The sequence below is a fragment of the Leucopleurus acutus genome (assembly GCF_964270905.1).
Source record: "Leucopleurus acutus genome assembly, chromosome: 1".
Lineage (NCBI taxonomy): Eukaryota > Metazoa > Chordata > Mammalia > Artiodactyla > Delphinidae > Leucopleurus > Leucopleurus acutus.
In genome coordinates this window covers 28,602,254-28,626,552 of record NC_139142.1, presented here as the reverse complement: position 1 = coordinate 28,626,552, position 24,299 = coordinate 28,602,254, and the positions used below count along the sequence as shown (strand labels likewise).

At 38.0% G+C, this 24,299-nt stretch overlaps 1 protein-coding gene across 8 annotated transcripts in view; it reads right to left on the bottom strand.

Moving 5' to 3' along the window:
- The window catches only part of NUMB (NUMB endocytic adaptor protein), a 179,769-nt gene that overhangs the window by 125,154 nt on the left and 30,316 nt on the right, over positions 1–24,299 (bottom strand). For all 8 annotated transcript variants that reach the window (XM_082864348.1, XM_082864354.1, XM_082864352.1 and 5 more), the window contains exon 2: positions 20,129–20,257. The gene's annotated coding sequence lies outside the window, so the exon portion shown is untranslated. The remainder of the gene's footprint in view (positions 1–20,128; positions 20,258–24,299) is intronic.

Genomic DNA, 24,299 nt, shown 5'->3' with positions numbered 1-24,299 from the left:
CAACTATAAAAGAGGAAATCGACAGTAACACAATAATAGTGGGGGAGTTTAACACCTCACTTACACCAATGGACAGATCATCCAGACAGAATATTAATAAGGAAACACAAGCTTTAATGACACAACAGACCAGATAGATTTAATTGATATTTATAGGACATTCCATCCAAAAACAGCAGATTACACTTTCTTCTCAAGTGCACTTGGAACATTCTCTAGGACTGATCACATCTTGGGTCACAAATCAAGCCTTGGTAAATTTAAGAAATGTGAAATCATATCAAGCATCTTTTCTGACCACAACACTATGAGATTAGAAATCAATTACAGGGGAAAAAACGTAAAAAACACAAACACAGAGAGGCTAAATAATATTTTACTACGTAACCAAGACATCACTGAAGAAATCAAAGAGGAAATCAAAAAATACCTAGAGACTAATGACAGCGAAAACACGACGATCCAAAACCTATACGATGCACCAAAAGCAGTTCTAAGAGGGAAGTTTATAGCAATACAAGCCTACATCAAGAAACAAGAAAAATCTCAAATAAACAATCTAACCGTACACCTAAAGGAACTAGAGAAAGAACAATAAACAAAACCCAAAGTTAGCAGGAGGAAAGAAATCATAAAGATCAGAGCAGAAATAAATGTAATAAAAACAAAGAAAACAATAGCAAAGATCAATAAAACTAAATGCTGGTTTTTTTACAAGATAACCAAAACTAATAAACCATTAACCAGAGTCATCAAGAAAAACAGGGAGAGGACTCAAATCAATAAAACTAGAAATGAAAAAGGAGAAGTTACAACAGACACAGCAAAAATACAAAGCATCCTAAGAGACTACTACAAGCAACTCTATGCCAATAAAATGGACAACCTGGAAGAAATGGAAAAATTCTTAGAAAGGTATAACCTTCCAAGACTGAACCAGGAAGAAATAGAAAATATGAACAGGCCAATCACAAGTAATGAAATTGCAACCATGATTAAATATCTTCCAACAGGGCTTCCCTGGTGGCGCAGTGGTTGGGAGTCCGCCTGCCAATGCAGGGGACACGGGTTCGTGCCCCGGGCCAGGAGGATCCCATGTGCCGCGGAGCGGCTGGGCCCGTGAGCCATGGCCGCTGAGCCTGCGCGTCCGGAGCCTGTGCTCTTAGGCGGGAGAGGCCACAACAGTGAGAGGCCCGCATACCGCAAAAAAAAAAAAAAAAAAAAAAAGTTAAAATATCTTCCAACAAACAAAAGTGCAGGACCAGAGGGCTTCACGGCTGAATTCTATCAAATATGTAGAGAAGAGTTAAAACCCATCCTTCCCAAACTCTTCCAAAAAATTGCAGAGGAAGGAAAACTCCCAAACTCATTCTACGAGGCCACCATCACCCTGATACCAAAACCAGACAAAGACACTGCAAAAAAAAAAAAGTTACAGACCAATATCATTGATGAATGTAGATGCAAAAATCCTCAACAAAATACTAGCAAACAGAATTCAACAACACATTAAAAGGATCATACACCATGATCAAGCGGGATTTATCCCAGGGATGCAAGGATTCCTCAATATACACAAATCAACCAATGTGATACACCATATTAACAAACTGAAGAATAAAAACCATATGATCATCTCGATAGATGCAGAAAAAGCTTTTGACAAAATTCAACACCCATTATGATAAAAACTCTCCAAAAAGTGGGCATAGAGGGAACCTACCTCAACATAATAAAGGCCATATATGACAAACCCACAGCAAACTTCATTCTCAATGGTGAAAAACTGAAAGCATTTCCTCTAAGATCAGGAACAAGACAAGGTTGTCCACTCTCACCACTATTATTCAACATAGTTTTGGAAGTCCTAGCCATGGCAATCAAAGAAAGAGAAATAAAAGGAATACAAATTGGAAAAGAAGAAGCAAAACGATCACTGTTTGCGGATGACATGATACTATACATAGAGACTCCTAAAGATGCCACCAGAAAACTACTAGAGCTAATCAATGAATTTGGTAAAGTTGCAGGTTACAAAATCAATGCACAGAAATCTCTTGCATTCCTATACACTAATGATGAAAAATCTGAAACAGAAATTAAGGAAACACTCCTATTTACCATTGCAACAAAAAGAATAAAATACCTAGGAATAAACCTACCTAGGGAGACAAAAGACCTATATGCAGAAAACTGTAAGACACTGATGAAAGAAATAAAAGATGACACAAATAGATGGAGAGATATACCATGTTCTTGGATTGGAAGAACCAATACTGTGAAAATGACTATACTACACAAAGCGATCTACAGATTCAATGCAAATTACCAATGGCTTTTTTTTTTTTTTGCAGTATGCGGGCATCTCACTGTTGTGGCCTCTCCCGTTGCAGAGCACAGGCTCCAGACGCGCTGGCCCAGCAGCCATGGCTCACGGGCCCAGCCGCTCCGCGGCATGTGGGATCTTCCTGGACTGGGGCACGAACCCATGTCCCTTGCATCGGCAGGCGGACTCTCAACCACTGCACCACCAGGGAAGCCCCCAATGGCATTTTTTACAAAACTAGAACCAAAAAATCTTAAAATTTGCATGGAGACACAAAAGACCCCGAATAGCCAAAGCAGTCTTGAGGGAAAAAAAAGGAGCTGGACGAATCAGGCTCCCTGACTTCAGACTATACTACTAAGTTACATTAATCAAGACAATATGGTACTGGCCCAAAAACAGAAATATAGATCAATGGAACAGGACAGAAAGCCCAGAGACAAACCCACGCACATATGGTCACCTTATCTTTGATAAAGGGGGCAAGAATATACAATGGAGAAAAGACAGCCTCTTCAATAAGTGGTGCTGGGAAAACTGGACAGCTACATGTAAAAGAATGAAATTAGAACACTCCCTAACACCATACACAAAAATAAACTCAAAATGGATTAAAGACCTAAATGTAAGGCCAGACACTATCAAACTCTTAGAGGAAAGCATAGGCAGAACACTCTATGACATAAATCACAGCAAGATCCTTTTTGACCCACCTCCTAGAGAAATGGAAATAAAAACAAAAATAAACAAATGGGACCTAATGAAACTTCAAAGCTTTTGCACAGCAAAGGAAACCATAAACAAGATGAAAAGACAACCCTCAGAACGGGAGAAAATATTTGCAAATGAAGCAACTGACAAAGGAATTATCTCCAAAATTTACAAGCAGCTCATGCAGCTCAATATCAAAAAGCAAACAACCCAATCCAAAAATCGGCAGAAGACCTAAATAGACATTTCTCCAAAGAAGATATACAGATTGCCAACAAACACATGAAAGAATGCTCAACATCATTCATCATTAGAGAAATGCAAATCAAAACTACAATGCGGGCTTCCCTGGTGGCGCAGTGGTTGAGAGTCCGCCTGCCGATGCAGGGGACTTGGGTTTGTGCCCCGGTCCGGGAGGATCCCACATGCCACGGAGCGGCTGGACCTGTGACCCATGGCCACTGAGCCTGCGTGTCCGGAGCCTGTGCTCCGCAATGGGAGAGGCCACAACAGTGAGAGGCCCGCATAACGCAAAAAAAAAAAAAACTACAATGTGATATCATCTCACACCGGTCAGAATGGCCATCATCAAAAAATCTACAAATAATAAATGCCGGAGAGGGTGTGGAGAAAAGGGAACCCTCTTGCACTGTTGGTGGGAATGTATATTGATATAGCCACTATGGAGAACAGTATGGCCGTTCCTTAAAAAACTAAAAACAGAACTACCATACAACCCAGCAATCCCACTACTGGGCACATACCCTAAGAAACCCATAATTCAAAAAAAGTCATGTACCTCAATGTTCACTGCAGCTCTATTTACAATAGCTAGGACATGGAAGCAACCTAAGTGTTCATCTACAGATGAATGGATAAAGAAGATTTGGCACATATATACAATGGAATATTACTCAGCCATAAAAAGGAAATGAAATTGAGTTATTTGTAGTGAGGTGGATGGACCTAGAGTCTGTCATGCAGAGTGAAGTAAGTCAGAAAGAGAAAAACAAATACCGTATGTTAACATATATATATGGAATCTAAAAAAACAAAACAAAAAAATGGTCATGAAGAACCTAGTGCAAGACGGGAATAAAGATGCAGACCTACTAGAGAATGGACTTGAGGACACGGGGAGAGGGAAGGGTAAGCTGGGACAAAGTGAGAGAGTGTATGTGCACATATACACTACCAAATATAAAATAGATAGCTAGTGGGAAGCAGTCACATAGCACAGGGAGATCAGCTCGGTGCTTTGTGACCAGCTAGAAGGGTGGGATTGGGAGGGTGGGGGGGAGTGAGACGCAAAAGGGAAGAGATATGGGGATATATGTATATGTATAACTGATTCACTTTGTTATAAAGCAGAAACTAACACACCATTGTAAAGCAATTATACTCCAATAAAAACGTTAAAAAAAAAAAAAAAGGACACATGCATCCCAATATTCATTGCAGCACTATTTACAATAGCCAGGTCATGGAAGCAACCTAAATGCCCATCGACAGACAAATGGATAAAGAACATGTGGTACATATATACAGTGGAATATTACTCAGCCATAAAAAGGAACGAAATTGGGTCTTTTGTAGAGATGTGGATGGATGTAGAGACTGTCATACAGAGTGAAGTACGTCAGAAAGAGAAAAACAAATATCATATATTAATGCATATATGTGGAACCTAGAAAAATGGTACAGATGAACTGGTTTGCAAGGCAGAAATAGAGACACAGATGTAGAGAACAAACGCATGGAGACCAAGTGGAGAAAGTGGCGGGGGTGTGGTGGTGGTGGGATGAACTGGGAGATTAGGATTGACATATATACACTAATATGTATAAAATAGACAACTAATAAGAACTTGCTGTATAAAAAAATTAAATTTAAAAATTAAAAAAAAAATACAAATAACAGAAGTATACATACTAGAAGGAATAAATCACTATACATAAAATATCCTACAGGAATTATCAGGACAAAAGATAAGTTTTGGCAGGGATAAAAACATCTAGGGGGTATTCCCTGGTGGTCCAGTGGTTAGGACCCCATGCTTTCACTGCTGAGGGCAAGGGGTTAATCCCTGGTTGGGGAAGTTAAGATCCCAAAAGCTAACAGCAGCAACCAAAAAAAAACATCTAGGGAGGGAGTAGTGTTTAAACCAGGTAGAAGCATAGAACCTAGGATGAGAGGACCTGGGTTACAATACCAAACTCACCAATTCACTCATTCAACGTACATTTATTGAACAGTAACTCTGTTCTAAGCCTTGGGATAAAGAACTGAGTAAGTCTTGTCCCTTAAGTAGTTTCATTTATTCAGAGAAACAAACACAAAACACTGTAAGTGTACTTAAACTCTTTAAAGGGAGCTAGAGAACACAGAGTAAAAAGAAAAAAAAACCAAAAGCTTCCTAGTAAAGCTAATTTTTAAGCTGAGTCTAGAAAAATAATCATTCCTAACACTGAATTATTAAATGATCAAACTTTGCCACTAAAATATTTACTCTAAGAGGATATCTATTTATCTTACCTGAAAACTATTTTTGGAACCACCCTATATGAAAAATTAAACCTCTTCCTTTGCTCTACTGAACAGTGGCAGTGGTTAAGTGGGATGGCTCTAGAGCCAGATTTTGCTCAGGTTTGAGTCACATGCCCTTTACTTATGTGAATATTTGAGCTTCAGATTCCTCGGCTGTCAAATGAGGATAACAACAGTTCCTACCTTATGAACTTGCTATGAGGATTAAATGAATTAATACATGTAAAGGATTTAGAGCAGTACTTGGCACACAGGAAAAGGTCAATCACTCTTTGCTATTACTATTACATTTACCAGACCTTAATTAAACTCCTATTATGTACCAAATAGTATGCAGTGTGTGATACAAGAAAAATCAAGGTAAACTGATCTCCAATTTTCAGTCTAAATTTTATTAAAAGTCTCTTAACAAAGATTTATTTCCTGTGATATCAACTATTGAAAATAGAAGGCAGCATGGCCAATCTAAAACCAATCTAAAGCTTATCAGGTCCAGTTATAAGCCAGGGGGATCTAGCCTAGTTTTATTAGATGCAAGCAGGGTCTAATAAACTAGGATGAGGCAAGTGAGGTACCCTAGCACAAAATTTAAGGTGGCACTCACTCTCAGGGTCATGCAAGTGGCTCACCCATGAAGCTACCGATAAAGTTCAGGCCCATAAGGTAGGGCTCCTTAAACACCACATTTAGGAATTTATTTCACAAGTAGTAGGGTTTATTTATGAGTGGTAAATCAGACCTGTGACTTAGGATAATTCTGGTTATTTTCTGACTGTTCTGGACTAGAACAGTGACCTCCAAACTTTTTTGATCCTGTACCCCATTACCAAAAATTTTGAGCATATCCCTCAATGTGTGTGTATGTATACTACATCTAGACATTACTATAGTCACATATTAAACACATAAGTAGAAAATGTTTAAAGGATGAGATGATAAATATAATGATATAAATATAATAACAGTCAAAAAGTGGAAGCAATCCAAACATCTATCAACTGATGAATGAATTTTTTAAATGTGCTATATCCATACAATGGAATACTATTCAACAATGAAAAGGAACAATGCTGCTTGATACATGCTACAATATGGATAAACCTCAAAATCATTAAGTGAAAAAGGCCAGACACAAGACCACATATTGATGTGTGTATGATTCTATTTATATGAAATCTCCAGAAAAAGCAAATTTGTAGAAATGGAAAGTAGATCACTGACTACCTGAGGCTGGAGGTAGGAACAAGAATTGACTGCAAATGGGCACAAGGAATTTGGTGGGGGGGAAGGGGGGGTAATGAAAATATTCTAAAATTGAATTTTGGAGATGGTCATATAACTTTGTAAGTTTACTAAAAGTCACTGATCTGTACACTTACAACAAGTGAATTTTGTGGTATATAAATTACAGACATACCTTGGAGATATTGCAGGTTCAGTTCTAGACCACTGCAATAAAGCAAATATCACAATAAAGGCATATAAATTTTTTGGTTTCCTAGTGCATATAAAAGTTATGTTTATTATATGTAGAACAAATGAACAAACAACAGAAACAGAGTTACAGACAGAGAGAACAAATAGGTGGTTGCCAGGGGAGGGGATGGGGAGGAAACAAATAAGTGAGGGAGATTAAGAAGTCTAAACTTCCAGTTGCAAAATAAATGAATCACGGGTATGAAATGTACAGTGTGGGGAACACAGTCAATAATTTTGCATGGTGACATATTGGAACTAGACGTGTCATTGTGATCATTTTGAAATGTACAGAAATATCAAATCAATATGTTGTATAACAGGAACAAACATAGTGTTGTAGGTCATCAAAAACAAATAAAACTCATAGGAAAAAAGAATCAGATTTGTGGTTACCAGAGGCAGGAGGGTATAGGGAGGGGGAATTACATGAAGGCACTCAAAAGGTACAAACTTCCAGTTATAAGTACTAGGGATGTAATGTACAACATGATAAATATAATGAACACTGCTGTGTGTCATAAATGAAAGTTGTTAAGAGAGTAAATCCTAAGCGTTCTCATCAGAAGGAAAAATTTTTTTCCTATTTCTTTAATTCTGTATATATATATGAGATGATGGATAAGTTTCACAAAACTTACTGTGATAATCATTTCATGTTATAGATGAGTCAAATCACTATGCTGTATACCTTAAACTTATATAGTGCTGTATGTAAATTATGTCTCAATAAAACTGGAAAAAAGTTATTTTTTCACTATACTGTAGTCTAAATATTTAGAGTGTACAATAGCATTATGTCTAAGAAAACAATGTACATACCTTAATTTAAAAATACTATATTGCTAAAAAATGTTGAACATCACCACCAATGCAACCAAAGAACCAACATGATGATGTTTCCTCCAACCGTGAAAAGAGGAACCAAGGAGAGTTACTTGGAAGGAGAGAGACGGAGAAACCAATCTAGTTTCCAGTCATCATGTTAGAACCGAGCACTCTCTTCCCTGTAGTAAGAATTGTAAGAAATCAGGATTGGAGAGCCCTTGATTATCGAGAAGTTCAATGATAAATTGAGAGGATGTACTGGGTGGAAGTTTGGACTATATGTTTGTTTTTTTCTTAATCCTTTACACAGTTGAGATTGTCAATTTCCAGACATATCCATTCACATTTTCAACATTATAAAAGAATTCAGTGAGGTCCTTACTCTCTGGGTAGGGAGTTTACTAAATCACTATTCTCACACGAAAGCATCTGCTCTGTTAATGATGCACATGGATTTTAGGTTCCTTAGAGGAAAGAACCCTTCCCAGCAAGTAGGGCCTCTTGGTAGCTGGAGGCATCCATCAACCTTATGACTGCCCACTACATGAAAGTGGACCAAGCCATGATCATCTTCCAACATAAAGATTTCAAGTGAAAATGTTAAGTGTTTTTGAAACATTACTCTTGGAAGGAATTTCTTTCCAAAAATCTCTTTATGAAAAGAAATGTTATTAAGGGTTTTTGTTTTGTTTTGTTTTTAAAATAAATATTGCCCAAAATAGCCAAGCTGGACAACCTTGCCCTTCATTAACATTGCAGTATATTTGCATTCGTCCATCCTGACCCCAGAGCAACTGGTTCAGAAAAAAATGGGGTTACTCAACTTTACCTCACTTTGGTACAACTGCAACAAATTCCCCTACAGAAGATTAAAAATTTAGGTTGGGACAATGGCCATCAACATTTAAGTTCCAATAGGTATGCAGTTTTGCCCTGTCCAAAGCAGCCTGACTCTGATAGGATGGCTGAGTGATATTCCTAAGGGCAGGAGATGGGCCCTGAGTTATTTAAGGATCCTATTACCCCACCAGGGGAAACAGACATGAGACAGAGCAAAAAGCATGTGTAGGTGGAGAGAATGATCTGGTGAAGTACGAAGCCAATCTTTGAGTTTCCTGATTTACCATCATGTCACTGGGCCCTCTGGAACCAATCCAGTAGTGTAAAAAAAGAATCAGCACCCACTGCAAGACCTGGTTCTAAGATGTTAGGTCCAGAAACATCACTAGTATTTGGTCTGTCTTTGTCAACTTACTCAGGTGACAGAATGAACTTTCATTAACCACTCTCCAGAAAGCGTGAAACTTTATTTTCCTTCTTATTTGAGTAAACGAATTATTCAGGATGATCTATTACCTTGTTAAGGATTCTGGACATCAGTGGATTTCATGTCATTTAAAAAATTCTGAAATATTTGTTTTTCAACAGTGTCGTGTATTTTAACATCATACTGTGCATTTAAAAAATGAAAAACAAATCATGTAAAAACAATACTATATTGCTAAAAAATGTTAAATATCACCTGATCCTTCAGTGAGTCATCATCTTTTGCAACAGTAACACCAAAGATCACTGATCACAGAACACCATAACAAATATAATGAAAATGAAAATATCTGCAATATTGTGAGAATTACCAAAATGTGACACAGAGACATGAGGTGAGCAAATGCTGTTGGGAAAAACACTGCCAACAGACTTGCTCCATGCAGGGCTGCCACAAACCTTCAATCTGTAAAAAATGCAGTATCTGTGAAGTACAACAAAGCAAAGTGCAATAAAATGAGGTATGCTTGTATTGTCAATAAATCTACCTAAAAATAAGAAATAAATATAATTAAAAATTTTTAATGCAGATATCTATGCAAAGCAAGTTCCTAATAGACTAGAACACAAAGCTGGCAGTAAAAAGGCTGGTTGGGGGCCTATTTGACAGTTGAAAGACATCAATGACACCTAAATGCAAGACAATGACAGTGAGAATGCAAAGAAAAAGACTTGCTTAAAGTTAAAATGCAGAGCAAGACTATTAAATTATTCACATCACAAAATCATCCTGAGATTCCATGTTTAGCAGGTCCATATTACACTGATAAAATAAATGACAATATTCTTATTAATCTTAAAATTCCAAAGACCAGACCCAATCAACACTATCTCAGTTTTGCTCTGGCAAAAAGAGTTAATTTCAATACAGTACCCCAAGCTCTGGGAAATTCCTTCTTATGGCACTGTCATCACTTTCCAGACTTAATTTGCAAGCTGCTCAAGCCTCTAAAAGTTCTCCTCTACTTTTTCTTAATCAACATGTCACGAATTGGGTAAAATGCAATTGCTGAAAATGGTGCAGTTTTATGATATGAATAACCAGGTTTTTCTTATATAGTTAATGGACTCAGAAAATAACACATTTTTCATTCAATCACATTTTTCTGTGAAACAGTTCTTAATAAATATTAACTAGTATTAACATATTCAAAAGGATGAGATATAATGTAAAGAAATATAAATATCCAAATATCCCGTTAGGGCTTCCCTGGTGGTGCAGTAGTTGAGAGTCTGCCTGCCGATGCAGGGGACACGGGTTCGTGCCCCGGTCCGGGAAGATCCCACATGCCGCGGAGCGGCTGGGCCCGTGAGCCATGGCCGCTGAGCCTGCGCGTCCGGAGCCTGTGCTCCGCAACGGGAGAGGCCACAACAGTGAGAGGCCCGCGTACCGCAAAAAAAAAAAAAAAAAATCCCGTTAATCTTTAATTCATCCTTCGCTGCTCATTCTAACCCTGGTTTTATTGAGCACTGAGTTTTCTAATTTACCTTTAACCACTGCCAGAACTGGACTTTCCTGATGTTTATCGCTTTAAGACTCTCCAGAGATTCAAAGATATCAAAATTCTCAAAGGCTCCCTTTTCTAAAGATTAAATTATCCCAACGGGAGAGGGAGCTCTGACTTCCTTCTACTGTAGTCAGAAAAGGCTCTTAGGATTCACCTTTCCTGTAAATTTAAATGGTTCTCTGTGAGTCGGAGTTAATAGTTAAGTTTTCTCTTCCATAGCTAGAAGATAAAAGAAAAACATCTGTGCAAAGTATCTCTAACGTTAATGTTTACTGATTAACATACAATCTGTGCCCTTATAAACAGAGGCTTATGTCATGAAGTTTTTACTGTCAATCCTCTGACACAGACTGTTCAATCAGTCAAAGTAACTTGGAGTTAGTAAACTTCCAAATTCTCTCAGAAGCTAACATTTTTTAAATATTATGATCAGGTTAAAACCAAGACAAATTTATATCTCTACTGATATAATATAAAAATGGCCAGTCATTATGAATGACTAAGCTCTTATAATATGCAGAATTGGGCTTCCCTGGTGGCGCAGTTGTTAAGAATCCACCTGCCAATGCAGGGGACACGGGTTCAATCCCTGGTCCAGGAAGCTCCCACATGCCGCGGAACAACTAAGCCTGTGTGCCACAACTACTGAGCCCGCGCTCTAGAGCCCACGAGCCACAACTACTGAGCCCATGTGCCACAACTACTGAAGCCCTTGCGCCTAGAGCCCATGGCCCCACAACAAGAGAAGCCATGGCAATGAGAAGCCTGCGCACCTCAACAAAGAGTAGCCCCCACTCGCCGCAACTAAAAAGAAAGCTGCACGCAGCAACAAAGACCCAACACAGCCAAAAATAAATTAATTAATTTAAAAAAAACCCACCTTTAAAAAATAATAATATGTAGAACTTCTAATTTACTGAATTGATAAAAAAGAAAAGTTAGTATTCCACATAATGTGAAACACATCACCATATGCATCAAAAGGCAAGACCTCCTTGGCAAAATGTAGAAAATAGCCTAGCCTCCATTAAACATTGTAAATAGTTAAGCATAAAAAAATAATGTCCTGCTACATAAAAGAATAAAATTAGCACACTCCCTAACACCATACACAAAAATAAACTCAAAATGGATTAAAGACCTAAATGTAAGGCCAGATACTATCAAACTCTTAGAGGAAAACATAGGCAGAACACGCAATGACATAAATTACAGCAAGATCCTAGAGAAAAGGAAGTAAAAACAAAAGTAAACAAATGGGACCTAATGAAACCTGTAAGCTTCTGCACAGCAAAGGAAACCATAAACAAGACAAAGACAACCCTCAGAACGGGAGAAAATATTTGCAAACAAAGCAACTGACAAAGGATTAATCTCCAAAATATACAAGCAGCTCATGCTCAATATCAAAAAGCAAACAACCCAATCCAAAAATGGGCAGAAGACCTAAATAGACATTTCTCCAAATAAGATATACAGATTGCCAACAAACACATGAAAGGATGCTCAACATCACTAGTCATCAGAGAAATGCAAATCAAAACTACAACGAGGTATCACCTCACACCGGTCAGAATGGCCATCATCAAAAAATCTACAAACAATAAATGCTGGAGAGGGTGTGGAGAAAAGGGAACCCTCTTGCACTGTTGGTGGGAATGTAAATTGATACAGCCACTTTGGAGAAAGTATGGAGGTTCCTTAAAAAACTAAAAATAGAACTACCATATGACCCAGGAATCCTACTACTGGGCATATACCCTGAGAATACCATAATTCAAAGAGAGTCATGTACCACAGTGTTCACTGCAGTACTGTTTACAATAGCCAGGACATGGAAGCAACCTAAGTGTTCATCGACAGATGAATGGATACAGAAGATGTGGCACATATATACAATGGAATATTACTCAGCCATAAAAAGAAACAAAATTGAGTTATTTGTAGTGAGGTGGATGGACCTAGAGTCTGTCATACAGAGTAAGGTAAGTCAGAAAGAGAAAAACAAATACCGTATGCTAACACATATATATGGAATCTAAAAGAAAAAAAATGGTTCTGAAGAACCTAGGGGGAGGACAGGAATAAAGATGCAGATGTAGATAATGGACTTGAGGACATGGGGAGAGGGAATGGTAAGCTGGGATGAAGTGAAAGTGACATGGACATATATACACTACCAAATGTAAAACAGATAGCTAGTGGGAAGCAGCCGCATAGCACAGGGAGATAAGCTTGGTGCTTTGTGTCCACCTAGAGGGCTGGGATAGGGAAGGTAGGAGGGAGACGCAAGAGGGAGGAGAAATGCAGATATATGTATATGTATAGCTGATTCACTTTGTTATACAGAAGAAACTAACACACCATTGTAAAGCAATTATACTGCAATAAAGATGCTAAAGAAAGTTATTATGAAAAAAAAAAAAAAGAATGTCCTGGGGGCTTTCCTGGTGGCGCAGTGGTTGGGAGTCTGCCTGCCAATTCAGGGGACAAGGGTTCAAGCCCTGGTCTGGGAAGATCCCACATGCCGTGGAGCAACTAAGCCCGTGTGCCACAACTACTGAGCCTGTGCTCTAGAGCTCGCAAGCCACAACTACTGAGCCCATGTGCCACAACTACTGATGCCTGCATGCCTAGAGCCTGCACTCCGCAACAAGAGAAGCCACCACAATGAGAAGCCCGTGCACTGCAACAAAGAGTAGCCCCTGCTCACCCCAACTAGAGAAAGCCCGCGTGCAGCAACAAAGACCCAACACAGCCAAAAATAAATAAATTTATTTAAAACAAAAATAATGTCCTATTCAATACTGTACTAGACATGCTAGCTAGAGAATTAAGCAAGAAAAAGAAACAGAAGGAATCCAAATTATAAAGAAGTAAGACTATCTCTATTCTCAGATATCTTGATTCTACATGTAGAAAACCCCAAAGAATACACACACACACACACACACACACACACACACACACACACGCATTAGAGCTAATAAATGAAATTAGCAAAATTTTCAGGGTACAATATCAACATACAAAATCAGTTGAGTTTCTGTATAAGGTTGACCCTTGAACAACACAGAGGTTAAGGGCACTACCCTCCATGCCATCGAAAATCCATGTAAAACTTTATAATCTGCCTTACACATCCATTCCTCCCAGTCCGAGGTTCCACATCTATGGATTCAACCAATCTTGGGTCTCATAGTATTATATGCATTTATTGAAAACAATCCATGTATAAATAGACCCTTGCAGTTCAAACCCATGTTCTTGTTTTTGTTTTTAATTGAAGTATAGTTAACTTACGCTTCAGGTATACATCAAAGTGATTCAGTCAAACCCATGTTGTTCAAGGGTCAACTATACTAGCAGTAAAATATCCAAAAAGGCAATTAAGAAAACAATGCCATTTATAATAGCATCCAAAAGAATAAAATACCTAGAAATAAGTTTAACTAAGACTTCTGTACTGAAAAAAACTACAAAGCACTGTTGAGAGAAATTAAAGACCTAAATAAATGGAAAGACATTCCATGCTCATGAACTGAAGAACTTAATATTGTTAAAATGGCAATACTGGGACTTCCTTGGTGGCACAGTGGATAAGACTCTAAGCTCCCAACGCACAGGGCCCAGGTTCTATCCCTGGTCAGGGAACTAGATCCCACGTGCATGCCACAACTAAGAGTTCACATGCCACAACTAAGGAGCCCACATGCTGCAACTAAGGAGCGCACCTGTCACAACTAAGGAGCCCGCCTGTCACAACTAAGACCTGGTGCAACCAAATAAATAATTTTTTTTAAAATGGCAATACTACCCAAAGCAATCTACAAATTCAATGCAATCCCTCCCAAAATTCCAACAGCCTGTTTTTCAGAAATAGAAAAGACAATCTTGAAATTCATATGGAATCTCAAGGGGTCCCAAACAGCCAAAACTATCTGGAAAAAGAAGAACAAAGTTAGGGGCTTCCCTTGTGGCACAGTGGTTGAGAGTCCGCCTGCCAATGCAGGGGACATGGGTTTGTGCCCTGTTCCGGGAGGATCCCACGTGCCGCGGAGCAGCTGGGCCCGTGAGCCATGGCTGCTGAGCCTGCGTGTCCGGAGCCTGTGCTCCGCAACAGGAGAGGCCACAGCAGTGAGAGGCCTGCGTACAGCAAAAAATAAAATAAAAAAGAACAAAGTTAGAAGACTCACACTTCCTCATTTCAAAACTTAACTACAAAGCTACAGTAATCAAACAGTATGGTACTGACATAAGGATAGACATATAGATCAGTGGAAAAGAATTGAGAGTCCAGAAATAAATCCATATATCTATGGCCAATTGATTTTCAACAAGGATGCCAAGACCATTCAATGAGGGAAAGAACAGTCTCTTCAACAAATGGTGCTTGGTCAACTAGATAACCATATGCAAAAGAATGATGCTGAGCCCTTACATCACGCCATATAAAAAAAATTAACTCAACCTTACACCCTATACAAACATTAACTTGAAATGGATCAAAGACTTAAATATAAGACCTAAAACTATAAAACTCTTAGAGGAAAACATTGGCGCAAAGCTTCATGACATTGGACTTGGGAATGAGTCCTTGTATATGACACCAAAATCAAAGGCAACAAAAGTAAAAATAGATAAATTAGACTACATCAAAATTAAAAACTTCTGCTCATCAAAGGGCACAATCGACAGAGTCAAAAGGCAACCTATAGGAAAAATTGTCTACAAAACTTATATCTGACAAGCAGTTAATACCCAGAGCTCCAACAATGCAACAACAAAGAAAACCAAACAACGTGATTAGAAAACAGGCAAAGGACTTGAATAGATATTCTCCACAGAAACTATATTTATATTTGTATAATGGCCCACGAGCACAGGAAAAGATGCTCAGATGGCTCAACATCACTAATCATTAGAAAAATACGAATCAAAAGCACAATGAGATACCACCTAGTACCCGTTAGAAAGGCTATTATTATTTTTTTTTTTCCCAAGCTTTAATTCCAACTGGAGCTGGCTGCTCAGGGGAGAGAAGATGACACAGAAGGAATCAATGCAGACTTCCAGGAGTGATGGGGCCAAGGAGGCAAGCAACATTTACTGAATGTCTAGACTGTGCCAGGCCATCCTAACATTTAATACTGAATGATAGAAGGACAATTGTACCCTTCTAACAGATGAGGTTAACAAATGTGCTCCAGGTCACATGGGTATGAAGAGGTGGGCTCCCCACCAGCACTCACTCCAGTATATCTGATCAAAAGTCCATGCTTTTTGCATAGAAAGGCTATTACTGAAAAACAAACAGAAAATAACAAGTGTTGGTGAGGATATGGAGAAACTGGAACTCTTGTGCATTGTTGGTGAGAATGTAAAATGGTGCAGACACTATGGAAATGGTATGGCAGTTCCTCAAAATTTAAACATAATTACCACAATTCCACTTTTGGGTATACACCCAAAAGAACTGAAAGCAGGGGCTCAAAGAGGTATTTGTACACCAGTATTCATAGCAGCATTATTCACAGTAGCCAAAAGGCGGAAGCAACCCAAGTGTCCATCAAAGGATAAATGGATAAACAAAATGTGGTATATACAATGGAATATTATTCAGCTTTAAAAATGAAGGAAATTCTGATACATGCTACAGCATGTATGATCCTTGAGGACATCATGCTAAGTGAAATAAGCCAGTCACAAAAAGATAAATAGTGTATGATTCCACTTACATGAAGTACCTAGAGTGGTCAAATTCATACACAGAAAGTAGAATGTTAGTTGCCAGGGGCTAGAGGGAGGGAGGGAATAGGGAGTTGTTTATTGGGTAGAACTTCAGTTTTGCAAGGTTTAGAGTTCTGGAGATTGGTTGCACAACAATGTGAACATACTTAATACTACTGAACCGTACACTTAAAAATGATTAACATGGGGACTTCCCTGGTGGCGCAGTGGTTAAGAATCCACCTGCCAATGAAGGAGACACGGGTTCAAGCCCTGATCTGGGAAGATCCCACATGCCGCGGAGCAACTAAGCCCGTGGGCCACAACTACTGAGGCTGTGGGCCACAACTACGTAAGCCCACGCACCTACAGCCCATGCTCCACAACAAGAGAAGCCACTGCAATGAGAAGACCGCACACTGCAATGAAGAGTCGCCCCTACTCACTGCAACTAGAGAAAGCCCACGTGCAGCAACAAAGAACTAATGCAACCAAAAGTAAATATAAAATAAAAAATAAATTTATAAAAAGAAATTATTAATATGGGGACTTCCCTAGCAATCCAGTGGTTAAGACTCCATGCTTCCAATTCAGGGGGCACAGACTTGAGCCCTGGTCAGGCAACGAAGATCCCACAGTCGTGCAGTGCAGCCAAAAAAAAAGATTAATATGGTCAAATTTTTTTAAAATACTTTATTTATTTATTTGGCTACATCAGGTGTTTAGTTGCGGCATATGGGATCTTTCTTTTGTGGCACATGGGTTCTAGAGCACGCGGGCTTAGTTGCCCCATGGCATGCGGGATCTTAGTTCCCCACCCAGGGCTCGAACCCACGTCCCCTGCATTGGAAGGCGGATTCTTAACTACTGGACCACCAGGGAAGTCCCCAATATGGTCAATTTTATGCTAGGTCAATCAATTCCTTGCCACAGATTTTAAATACTTTTGTTAAACATTTCATATATAAAAGGTACCATACCTTTTAATAATGGGGCACACACAAGAAGAAAGTCACACAACTTCTGTTTTGCCAAAAACCTGAATGAGCATGAACTGAACGCCATTTGTTAGAAATAAGAATCTCACCAAAAGATAATGGTAAGCAGGAGAACCACCGACCCCAAAGAAATATGTCTGCCTTCCACAATTATTCAAAATTCTTTTTGTGTTTTAAAAGAATATTTACACAGCCATTCATATTTACAAGAGAACCTCATCATTTACCTCCTTCCATGAATTGAATAAAGTACCACAGACTAAACACCACCATATTTGCAATTTCTATATGGTGTTTTAGGAGTTTCCATTGTCTTTTGTTTTAGCTTCAGTCAGAAAGCAGTATCTCACTTACTTAAGGGATTTTTATCCCCTCAGGCATTGGCCCTGTGGAAAGGAGGCAAGGCAAAGTATTCAATAAACCTGAAGATGTTATCAGCAATTCACCTATTCAGACTACTTAAACGCAAAAGTGGGCTAAAAAAATGCTTAAAACAAAAAAGGCAGCAAGTTAGTTGCTTAAAGACTTTATATATGTTCGTACATATATGCACATATTTTGTTGTTGTATAAGATACACTATTTTATAATATCTGTAATCATTATTCCCAATCTAATTCTCCTGGAAACCATCTCATCTTGTTTTTAAATGCCAAGAAAAACAAAAACAGCTTTCCCAATTATTGTACCTTTTGAACTAAAATATATTATTTCACAAATTCAGTCAATTCTTATTATTCACAGTTGAGAGAAAAACGATTACCTCTATTGTCACAATAGCTGGTTCAGTCACTTTCCATTGTAAAGTATCTATCTACCTGTGAGTAGTGGGGAAATAGTAATGAACCAACTCAACTGAATTAGGCTCATTATAACATAAATCAACTAGAAATGGGAAAGCATCTAGATAGCAAGAAAATGTTCTGGGTCTAAGAGATAACGAGACGCTTGCTCCCTAGAACTTATTTCCCAGCTATAGTGAATGGATCAACACCCTCATGTAACGCTTAGAAGATTATCTAAAAACATCCCGTTACATCCAGAAATTGAGTATTAGCTATATTCAAAATTGCCACAGATCTATATAATTTTATATAATTATATAAATGCCACAATTTATATAATTGGTAAGTGTGATCAATAAGACAACCAAATATTCTATAACTTTCCAAGTTTTACTGTCACACTGAAAAAATATTTTCCTATTTAGCGGAAGTTTAGCAGGTAAAAAAAATCCTGAAAAAGATTACATAGTTTTTCTTAAAAGAAGCAGAGAGACAAACTTGATACATATGATGATAACACTGGCACTAATTTCTCAAATCTAAATACTGTATTGGAAATCACTTTCCCAAATAATTCTCAAATTATTAAAATAAACAAGGGAAAAAAAACCCAAGTAAACTTTGAACAAAAATAACTAGCATTTTCTAAAAAACAACAAACCCGAACTACAAATCTTATTTTGCATCTTGTGTATAAATTTTTGTCTCTACTTTTGATTATAGCAGTATGCTGCTTTGTTGATACGCAAGAAAATTCAAAATCTATTTCACTTCTTCCTGTTTGGGCATTTTATTTTCAATATCATATTCTAGTAGACAAGAGCACAAAAAATTCTTATTGGACTCATACACCATAATTTCCTGCAAATATCCCAGTTTTTCATTTATTATACCCATGTTTATATTCTTTATCTTAAAAGTAATACAAATTGTGGCAGATTATATCATCCAAAAATGGCTACAATGGCAGATTCCATCCCATATGCTCTTATAAATTGATGTTGATACTCTTCCCTTCAAGTGGTGGGGTCTATGCCCAGCCCCTCCTCTGAACCTGGGTGGACCTTTATGACTACCTCAACCAACAAAAAAAGAGCAGAGTAACACTAGGTGACTTCCAAAACTAAGTCAAATATGCCATGTAACTTCGCCTCGTTCTTTTGGGATGCTCTCGCTTGGAACCCACCATGCTGTGAGGAAGCCAAGCAGCCAAAAAGAGAGGTCATCTGCAAGTGTTCTGGCCTACAGAGAGCACTAACCACCAGACACATGAGTGAGCAAGCCTTCAAATGATTCAAGGGTGGGAGGGAGACACAAGAGAGAGGGGATATGGTGATATAAGTATACGTATAGCTGATTCACTTTGTTATAGAGCAGAAACTAATACAACAATGTAAAGCAATTATACTCCAATTAAGATGTTAAAAGAAAAATGATTCTAGCTCCCAGCCATTGAGCCACCACCCTCCCTCCAGCAACCCCACCTCACACCACGTCTTAACAGAGACAAGCTGTCCCCACCAAGCGAGCCTTGCCCAAATTGTGGATTCATGAGCAAAATAAATGACTGATGTGTTTCAAACCACTAAGTTCCAGTGTTTTGTTATGCAACAATAGGTAACTAACGCAAGTTCATAAATACAATTTGGAAAAACATACAAAAAGAAAAATATTTTAATTACCCTAAGTTTCACCACTGATAACATTTTGACATATATTTTACAATCAAGAAAATGTTTTGCCCACCCACCTAGAATTCCAAATGCTTTGTTTTTAATAGGATAAAGGGTTAAATTCTTAAAGGCAGTCAACTGTTTGCATCTAACAAGAAATAGGAAGGAATCGTATTAGCACTCATTCTACTTTTCTTATCCTTCTTATCTCTTTCACTTACCTGTCCTCAGTGAGGTGTCTGAGGATGGCTGGCCCACCAATATTCCAATCTATGGATGTGGATCAAAATCTTGGGTTGCAACAGCAGCTGCACTGGCCTTCTTCCCTGGAAGTTGTTTAAGCCCCAAATCTGAAATTTTCAAGGAAAGAAAACGCTAAATATAGACATCTTTTTAAAATCACTTATAATTCCATCTCTACAACTGAATGGGAGCTGTTAGAGTAGGTTAAAATTACATGGAAGTGAATGCACAGGTTTCGCTAAAATGGATTTGGGTAACATGGATTCAGTCCAACTCTACTTCTTAACAGCTATATGATCTTAGTGAAGGCACAAATTGTGCCTTAATCTCAGCATGTGATGAAGACTGAGGGGACAGGATCAAAATTTGGGGCTGAGAGTCAGAAGATCTGGGTTCTAAACTCAGTGGTCATTCTGCCTTGCTGTAAGAACTTGGATACTTCTCTGGATTCAGATACATCATCTCTAAAAGGAGAGGACTGCATTAGATAATAGTTCCTGAAATCTAATTCTTGAACAGGTACCAGCCATGACAAAAAGATAGGTTTAAAGTTACCAAACTGTGCTTACTATGAGATTGCCTTTCCTACTTTTTTGGTGTTAAAATGGCTTCTTTTATGAGATGATGTGATAGACAGTAGTAGTTGTGTTTTTTTGTTTGTTTTTTTTTTTGCAATACGCGGGCCTCTCACTGTTGTGGCCTCTCCCGCTGTGGAGCACAGGCTCCGGACGCGCAGGCTCAGCGGCCATGGCTCACGGGCCCAGCCGCTCCGTGGCATGCGGGATCTTCCCGGACCGGGGCACGAACCTGTGTCCCCTGCATTGGCAGGCGGACTCTCAACCACTGCGCCACCAGGGAAGCCCAGTAGTTGTGTTTTAAATACCCTAAATAGGCAAAATCAAAAGCTGAAGCCCTATGTAAACAATCAAAAATTCTATTTTAGAAATTTAGTGTCTAATATTTACATGAGCTCTAAAATTCCTTTTACTTCTAACATTCTACATATTCATTCACTACTCAACTTTTATTAGGTAACTAATATGTGACAAGTACTCTACTAGTTGCTGGGGGGAGCCCAGAAATACTTAAGACTAGTCCCTGCTCTAAAATAATCTCCCAATCTAACAGGGAAACAGACACATAAACCTCAAATACAATTTAATGGGTTAAGTCTTCAAAGAGAGGTCTTGCACCTACGACAAACATACAGGAGGTAGAACAGTAAAATGAATGAGTTTTTAAATTAAGTAGGATTTTGGACTGAGTTTTGTAGCTGTATGAGGAAACTACCTCTTTGAACCTCAATTTGCAAATTTCCACATTTGCAAAACAGGAATGATTACAGATACCACTGAGTTGTGGTAAATATGACAAGATGCTAAAAATAAAGGGCCAATCCACCCACAAATTTGGCTTATATACCTTCCTGAAGACAAAATAAAAATGTATCATGTATTAATGAGCTGGCACAAAAGGGGTTATTTACAACACTGATTTACACTCAGTGGTACCTTTCTCTACTAGCCTCTGAACAACTGAAGGACACAACCAAGTTTGCTCCATTTTACATTCCTAGCACCTAGTACAATGCCTTATAAAGAACAGGTATCAATAAAGTTTATTAGGAAAAAATGACTTATTGAATGAATGGCTTCTCTCTCTTTTTTTATACAGGAATTAAAGTTATAGTAGCTGAAAGTAAAAATTCTTAAGATTTTTATTCAAAACTAATTTTAAGTGTATATGTTAAGCACCCAAACCTGTCGTATTAGAACCTGGATATGCATGCCTGTTTTAAAAAGCAAAATAAATTCATCATAGACAATGCAATAGTGGTGTTCCCAAACAAAAAGACTAGCAGCAACTAACATTTATTGAATACTTACTGTGTGCCAAAACTCTTCAAAGCATTTTCCGTGGATTAATTATCTCACTTAATCCTAACAACAATACTTATGAAATGGACTATTAATAATTTTATAACCAGAAAAACTGAGGCACAGAGAAGTCAAGTTACTTCCAACATCACAAAACTACTAAGCAGTAGGGTTGGGATTAAAGAAAAAAAATCAGGCTGCATGACTCCAGACTCCTCTTTTTATTTTTCTTTAACTAAATAACTTTAAGAAAAAACAAAACAGATTTTACCAGAACTAGAAACATATGCTCCTAATGAGTCTTAAAAAAAAAACTAAACAAAGAGTCCTTTAATATGTGCGCTAAACACAAATATATAATATAGTTCCTGCCCTCAAAGGCTCAATTACACACCAACGTGGTGATGTAATATTAACAAGTCACACCCTAATTTTATTCTTAAATTTAATTCTTTCAGTGTTAGACTTATCTGTATTTTCTTTCTCATTTACTTTACATTTACATTACTTGTTCATTTATTTCATATTTCAATTACATTTCCAGGTATTACTATCTTGAGTTTTCAGAATATATAGGAAAGGCTTATATGGTTCTAAAGGAAAACTGGGTTAAAAACTGGAAAACGTTAGAAACTTATTTTGTATGGACACCTACTTTGAGATATTTACATTTTTATTTTTTATTTATTTTTAAATTTATTTTATTTATTTTGGCTGAGCCGGATCTTAGTTTCGGCATGCAGGCGTCTTAGTTGCAGCATGCATGCAGGATCTAGTTCCCCAACCAGGGATCGAACCCCGGCCTGCTGCACTGGGGGTGAGGAGTCTTACCCACTGGACCACCAGGGAAGTCCCCAGATAACTACATTTTTTAAAACCCACAGAATAAGAACAGCTGAATTTCATTTCCAGTAGATGCTCTAACAAAACAATTTCAGATGTAATTCGCAAATATATTTTTAGCCTATAATGTGTTTTACTTAATTTCTTCCTTGGCCTGATTCTAGAACAGACTATAATGCTTTTAATGTTTTACTTTCAGTTTTAACAGTTATGTTAAAAGAGAACGAAATACTGAAATAACAATAGGTGCAGCAAACGCTTTTCAAATATGCCAGAAATCGCACTGGGTATGTAACTAGCGAAAAAACTTGACATGTGGTTCATTTAATCATAATGAACCAATACAATTAAAGGAACACTGAGATTTTGTCCATGATTACATTTCACATCTTTCTGCCTACATAACAGTACAATAACTAAGTCTCCTTACAATATTATAACTATTGGGTTGGCCAAAAAGTTCGTTCGGGTTTTTCCTTACGGAAAATCCAAACTAACTTTTTGGCCAACCCAATATTTTAAAAGGAAACTAACATGTTCCAATGACACTAAAACAAAGAGCCATAATAAATTATGGATGTTAGTAGTAATTCCCCAATATCTTCAGATTGGAACAAACTAGGTGTTATATTAAAGAGGATACATGAAAATATGTTACTTTTAAAATAGTACCAGAAAGGGGAAAAAAAAATCTAAACTTCTAAAAACACAACAGGAAACACTAGCATTGTGAATTCATAAAAGGTTGCTGGTTCAAAGATTTGGCTTGCCAAATTTTTCTCTATGGATAAATGCTTGATACCCACTGGACATTTTATACCACCTCCAAGATTAAGAGTCTTCTGCTAATTCTGTGAAGATAAATGAATTCCCAGGTTGCTTATGCTCCAAGTAGCTGTCACCAGAGGAACAGATCAGAGAAGGGCAACTTAATCACATTTAAGCTTATTCAGATCTGTAAAACAAAGGAATTTTTTTTTTTTTTTCGGTACGCGGGCCTCTCACTGTTGTGGCCTCTCCCATTGGGGAGCACAGGCTCCGGACGCGCAGGCTCAGCGGCCATGACTCACGGGCCCAGCTGCTCCACGGCATGTGGGATCTTCCCGGACCGGGACACGGATCCGTGTCCCCTGCATCGGCAGGCGGACTCTCAACCACTGCACCACCAGGGAAGCCCAAACAAAGAAATTTGACATACTCTCCACACAGAATATGCCTATGGAAAAAATTATACTATTTAAAGAAAAAAAAACAAACACTTATTTTTACTTTTTTTTTTTACTAGAATCACTATGCCAATTAAGAGTAAGTATAAAGAGGAGAGAAAATCTTCCCAATTACAAACTAAGTCCTCCTAGTCAATACCTAACTCTTAACAAATTTTGTTTCTCTGACTAGATATTTACTTTTATCATACCTGAAGATCCTC